Below are 21,884 nucleotides of genomic sequence, written 5' to 3' on the forward strand. Positions count from 1 at the left end.
CTGGGCTGCAGGGCCTTCAGGGGCTGCTGTAAGCCGATTTCCATATCCGCTTTAGATCCTGGCCAGGTGGACAAAGGCCCAGTGTGTCTGTGGCCCAGGGAAGCCCCAGTGGTCCTGCTGCAATTTCTGTGTTCTCAACAAGTACACCCCACAATGGACACAGCACTAAGTCATCAATCATGTCAGCCATGGGCCCTTTCCCCACCTGATGAGGCAGCTGGTCACCACAGAGGTTCTCAGGGAAGGAATTAGGGCCAGAGGCTGGGGTCTGGATTTCCAAGACTGGCCTGACTACCAAGTGCTGTGCGATCTTACACAAATTACTTGAACTCTCTGTGTCTCAAGATCACTTCCTGGTTTTACTGGAGAGGAAATAAATGTACCTTCCTACTTTAAAAACTACAGTTGCTCCACAGTAGTCTGGGAATGGGGAAGTGGGGTCAGGGAAATGACATTGTTTGTGTGTTTTCTCCTGGATTGGGCAATCCTGGGGCATGGCTGGGCTTCACCATGGGTTTCCCACCAAGGAAGGGGGTCCTTTGTCATGTGCTGAGTTCTGGAAGAGAAGCCAGAGACAGGTAAGGAAATGGGGAGAGGCACATACAGACCCTCCAACAAGGGCCACGAGGGAGCAGGGCAGCAGCACCAGGGCAGGAAGAACGCTGGGCCTGTCTTCAAACCTCTGGTGGCCCATCCCCAAGCAGGGGGACCCACAGGACACAAGATAAATGTGCAGAAGCTAAAAGGAGGCAGACGCTCTGCTCCACGGAAGGAAGACCTTTCCAGCGCCTGCACAGTGCAGAGTGGCGGGAAGTGGACTCGGGGTTCGTGCCCCACGCCACCCCATCCTTCATAGGCGCACACGAGGTCCACAGCAAATCGGCCACCACATGGCAGCCGCCATGGCAGGGGGGCCCGTGGCTGCTGCTGCTGCTGCTGCTGTAGGACGCTGCAGAGCAGAGCGAGTCACCCTGAAGCTTCTCCCCAACACCAGAGAGCTTGCGTGTGCCTGGCCCAGGCCGACAGTGCTGCGCCTCCTCTCCAAACGGCTAAGTGACAGCGCTCAGGCCCAGGCAAGTGAGCCACAGACGCCTGGAACAGAACACCCGGCACCCCCAGCTCGCAGGAGCCTTTTCCTGGTGACATGCCCCTCCCAGGCCATCGGAAGACATTCAGCAAGTACATTTTATGCTGCCACTTGGGTTCTAGGTACCTGGCTTCGTCAGGAGTTAGAGATACCCTGTCCCTGTCCCTGTCCTGGGGAAGCTTCCCCGGCATGGTACTGTGGAGAGTTCCAGGTGGGGCGGGGACTCCATCCCACTGGGGCGGAGAAGCAGAGCGAGTGAGGTCAGCGTCCGCAGGGCCCACCCCCAGCCTAGTGAGCCCTTTGATGCCGTCTGGGGACGGGGGTGCCGAGGCTGGCAGGGCTGGGCTCCCCACTCCACGTCCCCCAGCTGATAAGTAGAGTAACCAGCCCCGAGCCCTAGGCTGTCAGACTCCAAATCGTTCCAATGGCCAGGCTGCCTCGTGTCAGAGACAAAGCCCCATCGGCTGGGTGCTGGATGCGGAAGGAAGAGGGGGCAGGTGGGCATATGCCTCGCCCATCACCTGGGGACAAGAAACCCCCAGGCTTTCTCTACAGGGGTCCTCTGCGTCACACCTCTGGGACGAGGAAGTGCATCCCTGCCCCATCTCCTACAGCGTGCTCACATCCCCCACATCATCTCCACGGAGCAGGCTCTGCCCAGGCAGCAGCTTGTCCCCCAGAGAGCGATGATTTGCATTCTGGCTCTGCCAGTCGTTCGAGGTTTACCCAGCCTGACCTCTACCTCAGCCTCCCATCGAGAATGCAAACGCGCGAAAACTCTCGTGTGGATGAACTGGAGGCTTACAGGAGGGTCCAGCCATGCCAAGGACAGGCCCAGAACCCAGAACAAATTCGGCAGGTGAACGATAAACACACACTCGCTGCCACCTGTCCAATGACGGGGAACTCGCTCCATTTCCAGGGCCACCCTTCCAACTTTCCGCCTGATTCTGATGGAGAGTGACGTCATCTGAGCACAGAAAGAGGCCTCCCTTTTCCATCTTTGGTACAACATACACTCCTTAAGGACAGTCTTTCCCCTCTGCTCCACGATGACCCTGCACATGTGCCAAGATGAGACAGGGCTTGGCCCCCCCGTGTCAGTACTCCCCCTCCCACTGCCTCAGACTAAGCACCCCTGGATCCTACCAACCACCTTCCGAGCCTGTGGTTTCTAGGACCTGCACCAGCCCGAGCACCTTCTTTTGGACTTAACATCGCATACCCCTCTCCACCCTGCGCCCCAGTGTGAATAAGGCTCTTGTCCGTGACGCCCTGCTCCACGCACAGCCTGCCCAGGGCCGAGGAGAGGGCAGGGGTGCCCTGAGCAGGACCGGGGAGAAGCTGGGGGACTCCGCTGCAGCCCCAGCTGCTGGGAAGAGGGACTCTTCGTCTGCTCTGAGAGCCCGCACATACTCCCTGAGTCTGGAGCCAGGGCCCCAATTCTCCACACAGCCATCTTCCTGAGAAGCCAGATGCTCCGCTGCCTGCCTGCCTCCCTGTGCTTCATCAGAATTCAGCAAAAGGGACGTAAATGAATAAAGGAAACTCTGCTTAGTTCTTTCCTCCCAACGATCACCAACATGCAGACGCTTAAAGAGACAACTTTCTTCTAAAGGAACAATGGGTGAAAGCATCCAGACCGGGAAGGAGTTGCTGTCAGATATCATTGTTAGCTGCATTGTTTTTACAACAGGATGAAGCAGGGGGTGGGGGGACATCACTGAGATTTCCATCAGACCCAGGAGGCCTCCTGCATTTCAACTTTTGTTTATCTGTTTGTTTTTGTCAATACGTTAGCATCTGAAATTTGTAACACACTCACTCGCAGCTAGAAAAATTCCCCAGTCAGAGGGCAGTGTTTGAAAACATCATCTTTTTAATTTCTTTCAGCTGGGCCTCTGTCGCTGGCTCTTTGGTTAATACGGATTCTTTATTCATGATCTTTCCCCCTCCCCATCTCTGTGCGGCTAATCAGCCGTTGGACATATGGGATTGTTCATGCTCAAAGCAGTTCTCAACACCCCAGGCCAGACTGGCTTCAGACCAATGTGTCACTCACCTTTGGGCAGAGGCCCCCAGACCCCGTTAGGCCTTCTTGGGCAGGAACCCCCATAGCCGCAAACAGAACCCTCAGAGAAGACTGTGCAGGGCCGGGAGCGTGTTTTCCCAGGGGGCACAGGGCAGGGTGTTGGGTGGCTGGAGAGCTGCTTCTGGCTTCCCACTGCATGCTGTGTGACCATGGCAATCCTCTTTCCCTCTCTGGCCTCCTTCTGCGGCAGTCAAGGGCAAGGTTGAACTAGAAGCAGGGAAAACACTGAGAGGGACAGACAGCCTGGGACTTCTTTGTAGGGGGACCTCTGGTGACCTAGGACCACCCCTATGCAGGCTCTCTCATGTAATGACGCCCAGTGGTTCACTCAGGCTGACCTGTTCCATCAGGGAGAGACAAAAATGGGGGTCTCACAAGAGCAGGTCTGACTCATCGAACACCCAGACTTTTCTCCATACACTTTGAAGGCATCAATCCTGCCCATCAGGTGGTACTGAGCAAGGGGCTAGTATGAAACAGGCAGTCTGCCCTCCATGGAGGTGGAGGGTCCTTGGCTCTCACTGGCCCCCCTCCTCACCTTAGTGGTGCTGATGAAGCAACAGACTCCCAGAGAGGGTCTGCCATCCACTTGCCCAGTCCATAGGATTGCCAGACAGAACGCGGGGTGCCCAGTTAAGTCTTAATTTCAGATAAAGAACAAATAATTTTTTAGTATAAGTATGTCCCAAATATTGCGAGGGACAAACTTATTCTAAATAATTTTCACTGTTTATCTGACACATAAATTTACTTCGGAGTCCCATTTTTGCTTTGTTTTTGCCAAATGTGGCAACCCTACCAGGACATAGAGTGTGTAGGCACCAGACCTGGGGCCATAACTCAGGCCCCACCCCCAGCTCTTACCTCTTTCCCCAGCACCTCCCACCCCCTCCCTTCTTATAGCCTCTGCCCACAAAGCTCTGCAGGGAGCAGGTCACTATAATGATGCTTGGGAGGAATTGTCCCTATCCTCCCCAGCAGTCAATTCTTAAAACTCTGGAGCCAGAATTGGGTTCTGAACAAATCCAATGGCTCTTTATTCATCTTGAATAAATGATGGGGCCCTGCCAGGGCCTAGAACAGGTTCTAGGATGCTATAAGCATCAAGAGAGGTTTATGGAATGAATGAGGGGGATGTATGGATAGAGGGAGAGGCTGACTTGCAGTACCTCTGACTGGCTCTTGGGAATGGAATTTATAGAGTCAAGGGGGATGCTCACATCAGTGGAATTTTCTCAGTAGGCACAGCATCAGCCTCCCCCATCCTGTGACCCTCCTGCCTCCCAGGCCTTAGGACCTGGGCAGCACAGACATGAGTCCCCTTCAATGAGAGTCTGATCGTGGTGAGAGTGCAAAGCTCTACCATGGCCCAGTCCTGTGCCTGAGGCCCCTGCCTGTCACCCCTGATGCTTCTCCATCCCGGCCCAGCACTCCTTTCAGAGTCCATAGAGCCAGTGAAGCAGAGAAGGAGGGGAAGAGAAGGTTGGGAGTGAGCAGTGGGCCGTGTCCTAAAGTGCCAGCCAGATGGCCATCTGTGCAGCTTGGCCTCCCCAGGCCTGCAGGGGAAGGAAGTATGAAACCAGAGCCAGACGCGGGTGGGGATCCAGCCAAGTGCCTCTCTGCAGGCTCCTCCAAGCACATGCCACTTCCTCGCCCTGCAGACGTGCACACACACGTGCACTCACGCCACTCGGTCATCTATCTGTTCGACACTGATGGGTCTGGGGGAGGCCCCTCCTCTGCCCAACCCACCCAAGGTCATGGTCCACCCTGCAGGAGCATGGGGAATGCTTGAAGGCTTTCCAGAGCACCTACTGAGTCTTAGGCACTGTTCACCATGGCTGGAGATGAGTCAGACATGAGAGGACAGGCCCCAAAGACAGGATGCAGTCATAGAATACCCCAGAACTCAGAAGTGGGAAAGCCTGATTCTTTCTGGAATCATTTGCACTCCCCAGAGAAGGTCATAACCCCTTTCTCTTTCAGGCCTCATCTGCAGCATCTGTAAAATGGAGACCTCCCCCCCAACCCCTATTCTCCCCACCTCTGTAGAAAGGAAACTCCCTGTAGACTAGAAAGGACCAGCAGAGTAGGGCTTCCCTGGTGGCGCAGTGGTTGAGAGGACATGGGTTCGTGCCCCGGTCCGGGAAGATCCCACATGCCACGGAGCGGCTGGGCCTGTGAGCCATGGCCGCTGAGCCTGCGTGTCCGGAGCCTGTGCTCCGCAACGGGAGAGGCCACAACAGTGAGAGGCCCGCGTACCGCAAAAAAAAAAAAAGAAAGGACCAGCAGAACTCACAATCTCTGCTTTCTGCGTGTGCTTCCAGGACTGAAAGGAGGGTTTTCTATTTTCATTGGGTGTGGTATGTCTCCACTCAGCCCAGGGTCTAGTGCTTGTACAAACAGTCAGGGCCAGAAGAGCTCAGATACTGAAGTTGCTATAGGCTGGTGTCGTGTGTCACACCAGCCTATCCCTCCTTCTGCCCACTGGACCTCTATTAATGTAGCCCCTGACTCTCACAGAACTTATTTTCAGCTCCAGCCCTATGCCTGTTTCCCATGCTCTGCAGCTAGCATTCCAGCTCTGGCTTGGGTGGGCCTGGGGCCGCATGGAGCTCTGTTCCCAGGCCTGCACAAATCCTCTCTGGGGGCACCTCCAGTAGGCCTGGGCTGAACCACGTTCCTGAGCCAGGAGGGGATTAGAGGCCCCCACTGAGCCGGAGCTGGGGATTTGGCAATGAAAACCCCTCCCTTTCAGCTGGGCAGAAAGGAGAGGGAGCAGCGCCAATAGCCCCAGGGCTTCCCGAAGAGACTTTGCACCAGAAGCCTCCTGTTTCCTGAGTTTCTGCTGATGGAGCTCACTCCCCTCAGCCCTTAGCTGCCCAGCTCCTGAAACAGGCTGCCCTGCAAACAGGTACCACATGGGGGCCCAGGGCCAGCCTAGGATGGCAGGCACAGGGCTCCAGCTCAGGTCACCCCTCCCACCTCACCACCTACCCAGCTTTTTGCTCAGTGGCCCCCAACAGCCCCTTCCCTTCCTGAGGCCTTGATTTGCTCAGCTGTAGAATGGAGCAGGGAAATAGGGCTGTCCAATGAAACTCCAGAATTGAATGGGTCTTAGAGAAGCAGATTCTATATGGGGAAGGGGTCTCGGGTGCCACCATCTCCCCTCTCACTTCTACTCCCCTTCAAGTTGCCCCCTCTCACAGCCTGGCCCTTGCTGCCCCAAGGTGAACTCTGGGCTTTCATAAACCCTGGCCACAGGGCCAAAGGATAGAGGAAACAACCTGAAATGCCAAGGCTGGGACAATGTGAGCGATAAAATAAATAATGAGAATGCCAAATTATAACTCATTCATCAACTAAATACCCACAAGTCCATATGGTTATAAATAAATAACTGAATCGATAAGTAAATGGGGGCAGCTCTTTCTTATGGAAGAATTCCAATTAATAAATGTAGAATGGATGAGGGAAATGTAAGTATTCACCATTACAACACCACAGTAATAATTATTATAGACAAGGTGCTAAAATTAATGGGTGAAAATTTGAGGAGAAATAGAATATTTGAATTATCTCAAAGTATCTCCTCCAAGATATTTATCAATACAAAGGCCAAAACACACACAGTAATCTGCAGTGGAGAAACCCAGCCACCCCCACTTTTACCACGTGATCAAGGTTAACATCACCAGTAATGGGACATATAGACACCACCTGGCCCCTGATTCATGCACTAAGAAAGGTGCGTCACATATGTGGTATTCTTGCCAAAAAAATATAACCTCAATCTAATCATGAGGGGAAAATCAGACAAATGCGAATTGAGGGGCATCCTATAAAATAACTGCTCAGTACCCTTCTAAAAGGTCAAGGTCATGAACAGCAAGGGCACACTGAGGCACTGTCACAGACAGGAAGGAACTAAGGAGACATGAAAACTACATACAACATGGGGTCTTGGACTGAATCCTGGAACCGGGAAAGGCCATGAATGAAAAAAACAGTGAAATCTGAAACAAATCTATAGTTTAGTATTAGTGTTTCCCAATACTAATTTATTGGTTTTAGTAATTATAAATTATGTAAGATGCTAACACTGGGGAAAGCTAGGAGGGTACACAGAAACTTTCTGTACTATATTTGCAAATTTGTATTTCAAATAAAAAGTTAAAAATAAAACATCTGCCCATATTCCATTCTCTGGGGCTCTTCACTGATGCCAATCAGCAGATCACAGTGTTTCCCCCCGTGGTTCCATCCCTTAATAAATGGTGGGTCCTCTGTGCCAGGTGCTTTACATACACAATTTCACTGAATCCTTACAATGATCCTCTGAAGAAGGTATTAGTAGCCCCATTTTACAGATAAGGAAGCTGAGGTCCAAGGCCACGAATTAGAAAGTAGAGGACTTCTGCATTCAGAGTCCATCGGAATGCAGAAACTGTAAGTGATGCCTTATTCAAAGGCAGGAGCTCATAGAGGAGGTTGTAGACATATGACAGGGTATCAGGGGCAATGCCTTTTGGTCCTTCGAAGCATGGTATTCAGATGCCACCTACTTAATCCAAACACAGGGCTGTCCTCTGACAGTCGGGTAGTGGTTAAGACCAAGTCTCTAAGCTTTTGTACTGAAAGCTTTTGTACTGAACTGTTTCAGTACAAATCCCAGGTCTGCTACTTATCTATCATGTTCTTCCAAAAGTTACTTAATCCCTCTGTGCCTGAGTCTCCTCCTGTATAAAACGAGGGTAATGTTTAGTGCCTGTCTAGAGCCTGGCTCTGAGGGTCAAGCACTTAAAACAGTTATACACACTTCATAAGTGTTAACCATCACTTTTTGTTTTCACTCTCTGCATCTGTCTTCAGCCACCTGTAAAATGCCAGCTTGATGAGTGGTTTGTCTAAGCCAAACAGTGAGTCAAAGCCCAAGCAAAAGCTAGGAGTGTGCTGTGGAGAGAGGGGCAGAGAGGGGAGTCATTTGCCTGCTATTATCAGCCTAAAATCTGAAACTGGGTATCAGCCAAGAATCATCTAGGGGCGTTATGGAATTAGAAAAACTGTCAAGGCAGGAAAGGAGCACTGGAATAATCCAGTTCTCTACTAACTTGCAAGTGGTCCCCAGGCAGAGGCGTCTCACCACTCCAGGTGTGACCAACCTAGGGTTAATTTAAAAAGAGAAAGAAGAAAGAGAGGGAAGCGGAGAGAGAAAGAGAAAAAAGGGGGAAAGGAGGGGAGAGGAGGGGAAGAGAAGGAGGGAAAAAGGGAAAGAAAAAATTCTCACCTAAGGATCTCACCGAAGAATCCTATATAGAATCCCTGAAATTTTGAACATGAATCAATAAATCTCAGAATGCTACTCAGTATCAAAATCTAGATAATATTTGCCTCCTGCTGGTTCAATGAAAGCACTATTTTTTTAATGCATAGAATGACGGAAACCAAGCTGAGAACATCTTTGCTGATGTAAACCTGGAAATGGAGTTGATAGGAACACTGGCAGAATATGCCCTGGGGTTCTCCAGAGTGCTGAAGTCTTTTAAATAGCAGAATTCTCATCAACTTGACCAAAACCAATCAATGACTCATACCAGGTCTATATGTGGGCACTATAGTGGTAATAGGCTGATTTAAATGATTTGGGGACTGCAGAAATCCATAGTTTTGCATAGCTAATGAGTTGGCCTTAGCTACTAAGTTGGGAGGATGTACATCTTGAATTCAAATGTACTGCAGACCTCCTGACACAATTGCAAATACCTGGATGCCAAGAGACAGTCTCCCGGGAGGATATAAGGTATTACACATATCCTGTACTCTGTTTTAGGTGGGCTTTGCAACAGACTGTGATCTCACCTACATTTGCTTCTAACCATGCTTCGCTTCAGTGGCCTCAGCTCTAACTTGGGAAGGTTGGATGAGGTCAGTGGCTTTCAACCCTGCGTGCACATTAGAACTAACTGGGAAAATTTTTTAAATACTAACACTCCTACTCTGACCAATTAAGTCAGAATATTTGGAGTGGGTCACATTCCAGTATTAAGTTGTCTACCAAAGGTGTAATTTAGAGTCCCCAAAGAAAAAGCACACAAAAATTATTTGAAGAAGTAATAGCTGAAAGTTTTCTAAATTTCATTAAAAATATAAATTGACATATCCAAAAACTTCAACAAACCCCAAGGCAGGATAAATACAAAGAAAATCACATCAAGGCATATCATAATCAAATTTAAGAAAACCAATGTTAAAGAGAAAATCTTCAGAGAAAAAATACTCATTGCTTACAGGGAAACATAACTAAAAATTATAAAGACTACTCAAGTGAAACTATGCAAGCCAGAAGACAATGGAATGATATCTCTAATGTATAAAGAGCAAGGGAACTACCCTGGTGGTTCAGTGGGTGAGAATCCGCCTGCCAATGCAGGGGACACGGGTTCAAGCCCTGGTCTGGGAAGATTCCACATGCCGCGGAGCAACTAAGCCCGTGCGCCACCACTACTGAGCCTGCGCTCTAGAGCCCATGAGCCACAACTACTGAGACCGCATGCCACAACTACTGAAGCCCACGTGCCTAGAGCCCGTGCTCCGCAACAAGAGAAGCCACCGCAATGAGAAGCCTGTGCACTGCATCGAAGAGTAGCCCCCGCTCAACGCAACTAGAGAAAACCCGTGCACAGCAACGAAGACCCAATGCAGCCATAAATAAATACATAAATATTTTTTAAAATGTATAAAGAAGAAGGAAAAATGACTATCAACCCAGAATTCTATATCAAGTGACAGAATTCTTCAAAAGTCAAGGCAAAATAAAGAATTTTCAGATTAAAAAAAAACAGAATTCATTACCACTAGCAGACCTGCATTATAAGAATTATTAACTAAAGCTCTTCTGGCTAAAGGAAAATATCAGATGGAAATCAGGTCTACACAAGCAAATGAAGAGTCCTGGAAATTCTAAATATGTGGGTAGATAAAAATGTACATGTTTTCTCATTTCTCATTATTTTAAAGGTAGCTGACTACTTAATATAAAAATAACAGTATACTGTGGGGTTTATAATGTATGTATAAGTAAAATATATAACAACACTGGCACAAAGGACATGAAGGGAAGAGGAATTATACTGTCGTAAGATCTCACATCAAACGTAAATTGGTATAATATTAATGGAAAGTAGACTTGGTAAGTTAAACGTATATTACAAACACTAGAGCAATCACTGAAAACGTAAAACGAAGAGGTACAGCAACTAAACTTACAGAGAAGATAGAATGGAATTGTAAAAAGTACTGAACTCATACACAATAAGGCAGGGGAAAAGTGAAACAAGGAACAGATGGAAAAAATAGAAAATAAATATCAAGATGATATATTTGAACCCAATCTACCAATGACCATTCCAATCCAAAGGCCCAGGATTGATAGACTAGATAAAAATCAAGACCAAAATACATGCTGTCTACAAGATATACACTTCAAATACACAGACGCAGATAGATTAAAAATAAAGGATGGAATAAAATATACCATCCAAACACTAATTATAAGAAAGTTCTATTCAGCATAGGGTATATAGTCAGTAATACTGTAATAACTTTGTGTGGTGACAGGTGGTAACTATGCTTATCATGATGACCATTTTGTAACGTACATAAATACCAAATCACTGTGTTGTACACCTGGAACTAACATAGGTAAATTATACTTAAATTTGTTTAAAGTAGCAGCAAAAAAAAAGTTATATTGTCAATATAGCTTAACAAAATAATAACAAAATAATTGTTTTAGTTTTTACAAAGGAAGTTCTATTGACTACACTGATATCAAGTAAAATAGACTTCATAAGAAGGAATAAAAAGGAACATTACATAATGATAAGAGGTATGGTAAAGATAAACAGTATAAACAATTTTACACCATAAATTCAAGAGCTTCGAGAAAAATGCACAAATTCCCTGAAGGGTACAAACTATCAGAACTCACTCAAGAAGAAACAGAAGGACTGAATAATCCTATATCTACAAAGTAAACTGAATTTGTAGTTATAATTTTCCTTCAAAGAAAGTATCAGTTCCAATAGTTTCACTTGTAGACTCTATTGTTAAAAATTAGAAATTTTTAAATTGGAAAAAAAATACCAAATCTGTCAGACACTTTCAGAAAACAGAGAAAGAGAAAACCATTTACAACTCATTTTATGAAGCCAACTTATCTTGATGCCAAAACCAGAAAAAAAAAATATTATTAAAATAGAAAACTACAGACCAATACTCTTCATGGGACAAAAATACTTTTAAAATATGAGCAAACTGCGTTCAATGATATATAAAAAGGATAATATACCATGACTCATAGGGATTTATCCTAGGAACAAAAAGTTAGTTTAATATTCCAATATCTGTGAAATCATATGATTATCTCAAAATAAAATTTTTTTAACTCATTTGACACAATTCAACATCATTTATGGTAAAAACTCACCATATAGCAGGAATATATGCATTCACTTGCAGGACACTTTTCTTTGCATGAGGCCCAGGACCTTGCTTTCCTTCCTGAACTGGCCCTTCTCGCCAGGTTTCAATCATGCTGAGGCCCAGCAGTCCAATGTCAGCCCTGGGGGGAAAAAAAACGGCAGTTGAACACTTAACTGGGATCATTTTCCAAGTCAGAGGCTGAGTCTTAGAACAGCTCAGAAGTGGCCCAACAGGCCCTAACCTAAGGCTCCGGGGTGGGGAGAGCAGACTGGGAGTTCCAAAGCTCTTTCTATTGATATTCTAGAATTTCCACTGCACTTCAGAAACTGTTCACTGACCCACAGAGCCTCTGAGTGTAGCAGATCTCAGAAATCTGAAACAAGCCTGTCCTTCATTTACAAGCAGAGAAACTGAGGCCCTGACAGTTTTGCAAAGTCACACACAATTTGGAGGCAAGGCCAGAGCTCCAGCCAGGGACAGAAAGAAGTAGCCACCACCCAGTCACCAAATACAAACAGATCCCAGCATCACCCTGGGTCTTCCTTTTGATTATGAACATTTTCAAACGTACCGAAAGGTAGAGGTAATATAATTAACACCCACAGATATATATCTGTCATCTAGATTGAACAATTGCTAACATTTTGTACTATTCGCTTCATCCGTTTTTTTTTTTTTTGCTAAAATATTTTACATTACAAATATCGCTACCTTTCACACTTAAATTCTTCATAACCCATTTCTTTAGAAAATAAGAGCATATTCCTATGTTAATTACAACGTCATTAAGGTGCCTAGCAAAATCTTTTTAAATTCCTTAATAATGCCCAGTCTCAATTTGTAGCAGATCCTGCTGGTGTCCATCCCACCTCTCCCGGCCCTCCTCCCTGGAAGGCAGCTGCTGCTGCAGTGGGGTGCACCCTTACACACTGACACTTCCAGCTCAAGCGCCTCCCTGTCCATCTGAGGGCAAGCTAGCGCTGCAAGACTTTTCACCATAACGGCGCAGGCTCAGAGTGCTAGGCAGTTAAACCCCAGGAGGGACAGGACTTGGTCATTAGATAGCCAAGCTTCCTTGCCCCTTGGAGGAACACTTCTGAGTGTGCAGTCACTAAGGGGGTTCCAATGCAACAGAATTCCCATGGCCCACAGAAGGAACCCACCCACTAGCTCAGCCTGCACTAGTTTTCCTCCCTTTCCTGTGTCACTCTGCAGCCCTTACGGTGCTTCGTGGGGTAACTTCCCAGGTAAACATCTCACACCCTGATTCTAGTCTCAGCATCCACTTTCAGGGACCCCAAACTAAGACAATGTTCAAGTTTTCCAATCGTCTTAATCATCCTGTGTTTTCAATAGGTCAAAACCAAGAGCCTAAACAATGTGGGGTTTGGAGGGGGCAGGGGTGCAGTCAGGGAAGATAAGAAGCCACCCTAAGTTCTGTCACTGGGCCTGGGCTGCTTGACCAGTGGGACTGGACATGTCCTGGTTTTGCCCACTCAGCTTCTGAGCCCCCTTCCTATAGAAACCACCCCTCCCTGACTCTCTACTCCTGGCCCTGGGGTGGGCAAGTGAGCCAGGCCTGGACGGTCGGGGTCCCCCACTCCCCAGACCACAGGCGTTTGTTCAGGGAGGAGCAACGACCCTGGTGAACCAAGGAGAGTCAGTACTAGGCTCTGGTTGCCACTGGGGAAGAGAGGTTTACTGCCTATCAGGCAGGATGTGAGCCTGGAGCTGCTGGGGCCATTTCTGCCACCCTGTGGGGACAGCTAGCCTGAGGATGAAGTTGACACAGAGGAACAAAGGCTGAGAGATGGAGCTGACAATTCCATACAAAACCTGGGCCCAGTCATGCCTGACTCCTGGCATGAGAGTCAATCCCCTCCCCTTCTGTTTAAGCCAGGCTGAGCTGGATTTCTCTCCCTCCCCGACAAAAAGCGAGTGCTGACTGCTACACAGTCAAAGAGTTCTCCATTCGCTGGGAACCCCCGATACCTGAGCTCAGTGGCTGCGCCTGTGTCATGCACCAGGTGTTCACCAAGGTGGTAAAGAAGACTGTTTTGAATGGACAAGGACCCGCAAAAAAGCCAGGTCAAATTCTCTCCGTCATTGTCCCTTGCCTCCTTCCAGCCTGTTGTCTGCACTGCCTACGAGAATGACCTGTGTATGCCCACCACTGTGCTTTACAGGAAAGCAAAACCCTGATGCTGGAGGGTATTATACTTTCAATAATTTGTGAATTCCCTGAAGGCCCATAACACATACTAGTTTATACTATGCTGAAGCCCAATTTGTTTTAAATACAATAATAGCTGGTGAAAGGAGCAAGTCACTTCCCTGGGGAGTGAGCCTCGCCTACCACCTACATCCACGTCTCTTGAAGGGGAAATTATACACGCTCTGGGAACGGTCAGCTGCTTGGGGACTCACAGAAGCCCAGGAACTGTCCCTGTAGGGCTGCTGCGGGTTTCCTCTGGCAAGAACAGGCTACTGCTGGTTGAGCACCTACTTCTGTGCCAGGCATTGTACCAAGTGTTCCACATACATACCATGTATGTCTCCTCAAGACAGTCTGGAGAGAGGGACCACTGTCCTCATGGGACAATTGAGGGAACGCAGGGCCAGAGAGGTAAGTGGCTTCCCAAGGTCACGAAGCATTTGTGATGGAGCTGGTGTTCATTTCTAGGTCTAGAAAACATGCTTTTCCTGTAACTCCTCTATCTTTTCCCACTAACTTTAGTAGGGGTTCAATAAGCACGTATAGGGCTATGAACAGAATTTCAATTGTCTGCACACTGACCCTCTGGCCAGTGAATTGGGAGATGAGAACACACAGGTGTTGTCCACATACAGAGAGCATGTTTAGAGAAACAGGGCTTCCCGAACTGGCTGGGCTTCTTTTCAGTAAGTCTGGAGCAGGTACTGAGCATCCCTACTTTTTTAACGAGAGTCCTAGGCGGTTCTTGTGATTAAGCACTGTTGACAGCTGTGCCATGGGGCGCTATGACAGACAGAAAGGACAGACAGAAAGTGGCTGTGACACTCCTCTTACTCAGATTGAAGTGGAGGGAGTAGCAGCGCCTAGTTACCGACCAAGGTGAGTGCAAGTGGGAGCGAGTGAGGGCGGGACCAGAAATCAAGGAATTTTACTCCTGCCCATGACAGCTAACAGAGTGTTTTTTTTCTCCTCCAACCCTGAGGGTTTTAGAGGGTTTTTATCTGTACTGAGACTACAGCCAGGACCATAGGTACGGGGCTGTTGAGCGGTTCACACAATTCGCGAAAATAAGACATTTGCATTTTTTATTACTATTTCACTTCTCCAAGTCACCACTGCTGCAAAGTTGATGAACAGAGCCTTCAAGACATCAGCTCAAAGCTCAGAGAAGAGAAAGCCCAGGAATGCCTTAAATGTCTGCTGCCAACTTCCACACCCTAGTCCCCTGGTCGGGCCAGGGAGCCATGCGGTGGCGTGTGACTCTTCCAGAACAAGTGAGGGCCCTGGGAGAACCCTGGGCTGGGCAGGTCGGGGCAGCCTTACCTGGAGTTATTCACCGGAAAGGAGGGAAGGTCTGTGGACTGGGAATTATGGCACCATGGAAGGGCATAAGCCTCCATTTCTACAACTGAAAATGGGGATAACTGTATTTTTTCATATGCTATCTGTCGTTAGTATTCTCACCTCATCTAAACGCAGATTCTACCTTCAAAGATCCATTCATTTTTCACCTGACTCTGAGCACATAGTTATATAGTGTCAGGACTGGAAGAGCCTTCTAGAGATCCCCCATCTAGTCAAACCCATTTATGCCACAGATGGAGGAAAAAAACAGAGAGGTTCGAACACTTAAGAAGGTCGCACAGAAGTCAGTCTAGAGCCAAGACAAGCCCCAGCCCGCCCAGCTCCCGGTTCCTCACCACCCCACCAGCAGGCTTGGCAGTTTATCTAACTGCAGACATGGTGAGTCTAACAAAAATTTTGGTGTATCTAAAAAAAAAAAAAGATTGATTTTGATGTTTTGAGGCTTCGTGAAACCAGCAATTTTAATCAATTTTTCAAAATTGCTAATTCCATCCATCCAAGGAACTCACACACAAACAGAAGGGCTGATTGAAATTTAAATGGCGGCTGGCTTGCTAGCTACAGGCACCAGGCTGGGTATCTTCATATGCAAGTCTGCAACTGTGTCCCGGCCTGGCAGCAAGAGGAAGCAATCTCCCTGAGACACTCGAAGGCATTAAGAATTCAGGCAGCCAAAACGAGAAGCAACAACATGAAATGATAAAACAAAGACTGATCATTATTAGCGCCAACATAATGTGTTCCCGTGTCCTCCGATCTCATTTAGAGCCCTGCTCGTCGTCTATTGAAACTATAATTAGGCTGATAGGAACCAGAGGATTAAAGTAACTTTCTCCCCCGAATTGCGAGGATTTCAAACGAGCAAAGAGGGGGAGGAGATAAACCTGAGAACGATTTTAATATTCTGGGCTACTGCTCCCACAACAGCACGGGCTGACAAACAATGGCCGGTTCCTTCCTGAGGTGGCCTGGGGAGGGATGTTACATCGCTGTCCAACCCACCTCAGGGATGGCAAGCCCACCTCCCTCCCCAGCCAAACCTTCGCCTTTGTCCTTGACACTTCGCGCTTAGTGACCCCTTCTAGGGCCTGACTCAGAAACCCTTTGCCAGTCCGTCCTCCTCTCACTTCTCACAGCCTCTGCTGGTGTGACCGCGTCCTAACACACCTGCCGCCGCTACTGCATCAAACTCCTGTCTGGCCTGGAAGCTCCAGAGGGCGGGGACCTCTGATCTCTTCCTTCAGTCTCTGGTGCCTTTAGTTAGATGCTACTTCCCCGCCTTAGTCGGGCTCCTCATGGCCACCAAGGTCACCTTTCTCATCCCTTCTATCTATAAACCAATTACAGGACCCACTCCCCTACCCACGAAACAGCACCAACCCCAGCAAACATTGAAGCCCCTTCCCATCTGTCCCCACACTGCCTCTCTGGCCCCTCCTATCCCTGGCTCTGGTGGCACGGGACCACCTGCCCACCAGAATATGCTGCACACTTTGCCCCTCAGGCCGGCGCACACACACAGCTCCAGCCCACCGCTCCTTTATGTGGCAAAATTCTATATGCCCTTCACTATTCCCTTCTCTTCACCAGAGCCCCTCGGGAGTCTATCATTCCCTCCTCAGAGCACCCACGGGACTGTCCTCACCCTCCTCCCAGCTGTGGCCCTCAGTGTCGGTGACCCCGTGGCGACCCTCCAGTGGACTCCAGCTCTGCAAGGGGAAGGACCAGACCATGCTCAGGCTCACATTGGTGGAATCCAGTGCTTGGCCAGAATCATGGGATCAAAGTTCACTTTAACACTGATCAACCTGGACACGCTATTTGGGACCCCAGAAGCCCTCAGCCTGGAAAACTCTTACTGCCCCTCCCTGTAACCTCTTTTCCCTGCAGGTCTCATCAACTGGAGAGTGTTTCCTGTGTGAGTGTGAATGCGTGTGCAAGAGAGTATGTGGGAGTATGTGTGCACGTGTGTGTGCCTGGGGTGGGTGCACAACACGCACACGGAGAGTCCGGACGAGCTGGGTGAAGAGGAACTCTCACTTCCGGGCTGAGGCATCTGTACAAGGGACGAAGAGCAACCGTCTTCACCTGGGATCAGAGGAGCAGGTCAGCATCCAAATTTCCCACAGTCACTTGCACAAAATGTCATATTGCCTCATCCAGGCCTTCACATTCCAAGTTCGCAGATGCCTCGACAGCTGACTCGAAAGTGGTAAAACAGGAGCATCTGACAGTCCTTCACCAAGTGTCCACTGAGCAACTAGGAAGCGCAGCATCTGACAGTCCTTCACCAAGTGTCCACTGAGCAACTAGGAAGCGCCCGTCATGGTGCTAAGCGCCCAGCCTTCCCTTCCCAGCCTCAGTTCCCCCACCTGTGAAATAAGGGGAATTCTAAATAGCTAAGGGCCTGTGCAGCCAGGAGAATCTGACCTCTACTTACTGCCCCTTGAGGGTGTGACTGCCACATTCCATCACCTGGGTCAGCAAGGGAAAAGCTCTGTGGCCCATCAGGGACAACTGGGCCTTTCTAAATGGCCACCACATGCCTGCACTTAGAGGGGCCGAATAAAGGGGATGGAAGGGCTTCCTCCTCACTTGAGCGACGTGGAAACTGAAATCCAGGGAGGTAAAGGCAAGGACCAGTTCATCCCTGGAGAGGTCCAACCAGGCCCTCAGGCCCCTCCCACCTGCCCTTTTTCTTTTGTGTCCCTGCGTACAACTACCCATTGTCTCTGAGAGCTGCGGGAAGGGCGGAAAGCAGCTGAGAACTCTTGGCTCACTTTCCTCATCCACTCCTTTAAAGGATAAGATTTCTTTGCTCAGAGAAGCAGCACGTGCAAATGTGAGTTCTCCGTCTATGCCTGATGTGTACGCGGGTGAGCGTGTCCACGAGCGGGAACGTGTGTGTGGGAAGGCAATTTGATGTGGGCTGTGTGCATGAAATCAAGTCCTATGGGTACACATGTGTGCGTGTGAGTACACCAGCAGGTGTATGTGGGCGTGTCATTGTGTGAGCAGCATCGTGACTGTGTATTTCAGATGTACAAGTACGAATATGTGTCCCCACGTAGGTGTATGCGTGTGTGTGCTGTGTTACACGTATATGTTGTATTTGGGATTGAGGAGAATAAAAGGCCATAAAACGCACATGCTTCCAGAGATGAAAACCACATAGCCTGATCCCAATGACAAGTGTCGATGGCTTTTCCCAAGACCTCTGTCAAATAAAATCATCCTCATTTAGGCTAACTTACGATTCCCACATGACCCCAAAGATCAGACAAGTAGCATCAGCTAATGTCACATGCAGGCTCCCACTTCCCAGATGGGTTCATTGGATTCAGGGTACCAAGGAAATCATAATGCGGGTTCCTTAGAGTTTTATTAGAGGTAGATTTCCTTACAGTCAGGCTGATCCAGAGGCAGCTTCTTCATCTGCAAACTGGATAGATGGTGCCTGCCTGGTGGGGGTGTTGTGAGGGTGAAGTGGGGTGGCAGATGTGTGAGGCCCAAGGCCAGCTCCTGGCACATAGTAGGTGCTCAGCCCACGTCACCTGTACTTCACTGTGACAGCTGAGGGGCCTGCGCGTTGGCTGCCAGGCATCGTTAATGCCCGCTCCTCTTGTGCGGGACCAAACAGGCTTTGGCAGGGTCACCCCGCCCAGCAGCCCCTCATTGTACATGCCCCATTAGTTGCACAGTGCCCCAAAGTACAACGGGAACGCTTCCTACACTGTTTCCTCTGCTAAATACCTCTGTGACAGCTTCTTGGCAGGAGCAGAGTGCCAAGGTTAACATATGTTAAGAATATGTGCTGCAGGCATCCCACCTCAACGTGGAAGCAAGAGGGAACCGCACCTCATCAGGGCCTTCCCTGAGCCCACAGCCTGGAAATCTGGTTTCCCCAGTGCCCCATGCAGCCTCACCCAGGAGCCCCCAGGGGAATCTCAGCCCAGGACAAATCTTCTTGGTTATCTCATCTGCCCTTCTCAGAGTTCAGAACACCCTCCCCTGCATCCCTGCCTAGTGACCAACCAGCCTCAGCTTACACAACCACCAACAGGACACTCACCACCCCCAGGGGAAGCCAAGTACCCTTCCAATACTTCCTCTGGGTCAGGCCCTGAATAGGACACTGGGATGAGATTGTGAAAAAGTTACAGCCATGCCCCCAAAAGGCTTACAGTCAAATGGAAATTTCTAACCAATATCATTGTGAAGGTAGGGATTGCTTGTATATTCTCCCTTCAGGGGTCCTGCCCCACCTTTCCAGCATGTCCTCCAGTCCCAGAAAAGGCAGTGACCAGACATATGGCAGGCCACAGTCTGAAGCTTCATGGCCCCAAGAAGGGCCTCTCCCTGCTACGCCACAATTTTACCTTCTTTACATCTAATACCCAGGAGCTCGGGGAAGCTGGGTATCACACCTACACAGCCACAGTAGCATTTGGCCCCAGAAGCCCCCGTCTTCTGGGGAACATGCTGGTCTTCCTAGAAGGGCAGAACTGGGGAGTTCCAGGTCCCTGGAGCAGACATAATTTGGTCATTTTGTGGGTGATTAACTCAAGGCTTTGAGAGGACATGTGATTATTCCAAAGTCATACAGCTATGGGGATCCCACCTCTGGTTTTACATCTAGGTCAGCATGCTACAAGCTTCCAGACTTTGGTCGGTGAGGTCAGTGGATGGTGGCCTTTCCAGGAGGCTAAGTTCAGGTGTGGTTTTTACTGGGCATGGTGCTGCAGAGAACATCCTCTTAAGTTGTTCCTTTTATGAGTTCCATGTCTCAGTTACCATCCCATGAAATTCATCATTTAGACTAAAAACCCTCACTGACTGAATCTATACTAGGTGACATCTGTGCTCAGAGCTTCCAGGAAGAGGGACGTGAAGATGGTTGGGAGGAGGAACAACAAAGGAGATGTAGTATTAATGTTAAACAATGCTAGCTGCTGCATCAGAAAAATCCCCAAATCTCAGAGACTTAACAGGATAAAGTCTGTTTCTTGATCATATTACATGTCTACTGCAGGGCAGTAGGAAGCTCTGATCCATGCAGTCATGCAGGGAACCAGGCTGACAGAGGATCTGTCATCATGTAGCTGTGCCACCTGGATCACACAGCATCTGTGGTTGCTGCAGAAGGGGAAGAAAGGGATGGAGGACTCCTGCCAGCTCTTAACTGCCTCCGCCAGGAAGTGACACATGTCACCTCTGCTCACAGTCTAGAACTAGTCACATGGCCCCACTTTCCAGCCAGGGAGGCTGGAAATGTAAGGGATGACATGGGATCTTTGGTGAGCACTCACTGTCTCTGACACAGACATTTTGGCCTCACTCCTCCAGGGGCTTACAAATTGGCCAGGGAGAAAAGAAACGTCTTCTGGGGAAGAGAAACTGGTCCATGGGTTTGTGTGACACTGAAGGCCAGAGAAAGGAGAAGTCCATGAAGAGGATAAAGATAACCAAGGAAGGCTTCCTGCAGGAGGGTGACCTAGAAAGAGGTATTTATTCAACACCAAGGTGGGAACAGATAGAATCTCTCACTAGTCTCAGAAGAAGGAAGGTGGAGGCCCTGGAGAGAGGGAGTTTGGTCAGACCTTTGGGGCCAAAGAGAGGCCCTTGAGGAACAGCCTGGGGAACTGGATTGGGAGGGGGTGGGCAATTAGTATGAAATAGGCATTTAGGGAAGGAGAGGCTTCCTAGGGAAGGATTAGAAGCAAGGGACATTTAAAGGGCTCTTCTGGGAATCCTGGAGAGAGGAAATGAAGACAGAGAGGGTGGCATTGAGCAGGGATCAGACAGGAGAGACACCTTACATGGAGCCAGCTAGTCTCCAGTACAGTCACCCAGCTGGCGATGGAAATGCCTCTGAGCCTATAAAATCCTGACCTCCATCCCACACACGGAGCTTCTGGGAAAGCTGCAGCATTAACCCCACGAGAACGTCTGTTCAACAACTGTGCTGAAAATGAGATGATCTGATTTCGGGAGGTAAAGCGCATCTTGAAGTTAAACTCTTGGCTCTACTTTTAAACCCTCTCAAGTGGGTTAGAATAGCTGGCTCGTCCTTAATGGATGGAGCTGGGCACTCCCTTCCCCTACCAGCCACTCGAGAGGGTGTGAAGACACACAAGGTCTCCCTTTTGATAGCACATTTCTCCCCTGCATGGGGGTCACATTGCACTAGGGCTTGGAGGCAGGGAGGGGAAATGCTTGAGGACCTGGATTCTGGAAGGCAAGAGGGAGCAGGCCCATCTCCTCTGCACAGGAGTCTCTCATACCTCAAGTGAAGCTTCTGTTCTGGAGCCAATGACCCTCCTCTACCAGCACCTGGACTATGTCCTGAGGTCACAGGTGGGAAAGGAGGGTGAGAGGACATGAAGTCATGACCAGCAACGACCTGAGAGGTTGCTTGGAGGGTACATGGTCAGACTTCAGTGGTCTGATTAGCTGATCAATATCATATGCTTGGCTCTGCAGGGTAAAATTCCAACTGACAAGTGGTTCACGGGATTTACAGGGAGGCCCAATTTTCTAACAGTCAAACTTACCAATGAAATGTGCCAGCTCAAGGAAAAGACTGTGCTCCCTATCACTGGAAAGCCCAGACAACCACCAGTTTCTCAGCTGGTATAAGA

General features: G+C 48.9%; 1 protein-coding gene across 1 annotated transcript in view; it reads right to left on the bottom strand.

The window, feature by feature from the left end:
- RPS24 (ribosomal protein S24) overlaps positions 1 to 21,884 on the bottom strand; it is a 700,934-nt gene that overhangs the window by 354,974 nt on the left and 324,076 nt on the right. Inside the window, exon 7 of the transcript XR_012326569.1 lies at positions 11,668 to 11,802. The gene's annotated coding sequence lies outside the window, so the exon portion shown is untranslated. The remainder of the gene's footprint in view (positions 1 to 11,667; positions 11,803 to 21,884) is intronic.

This window comes from Tursiops truncatus, chromosome 16 (assembly GCF_011762595.2).
Source record: "Tursiops truncatus isolate mTurTru1 chromosome 16, mTurTru1.mat.Y, whole genome shotgun sequence".
NCBI lineage: Eukaryota > Metazoa > Chordata > Mammalia > Artiodactyla > Delphinidae > Tursiops > Tursiops truncatus.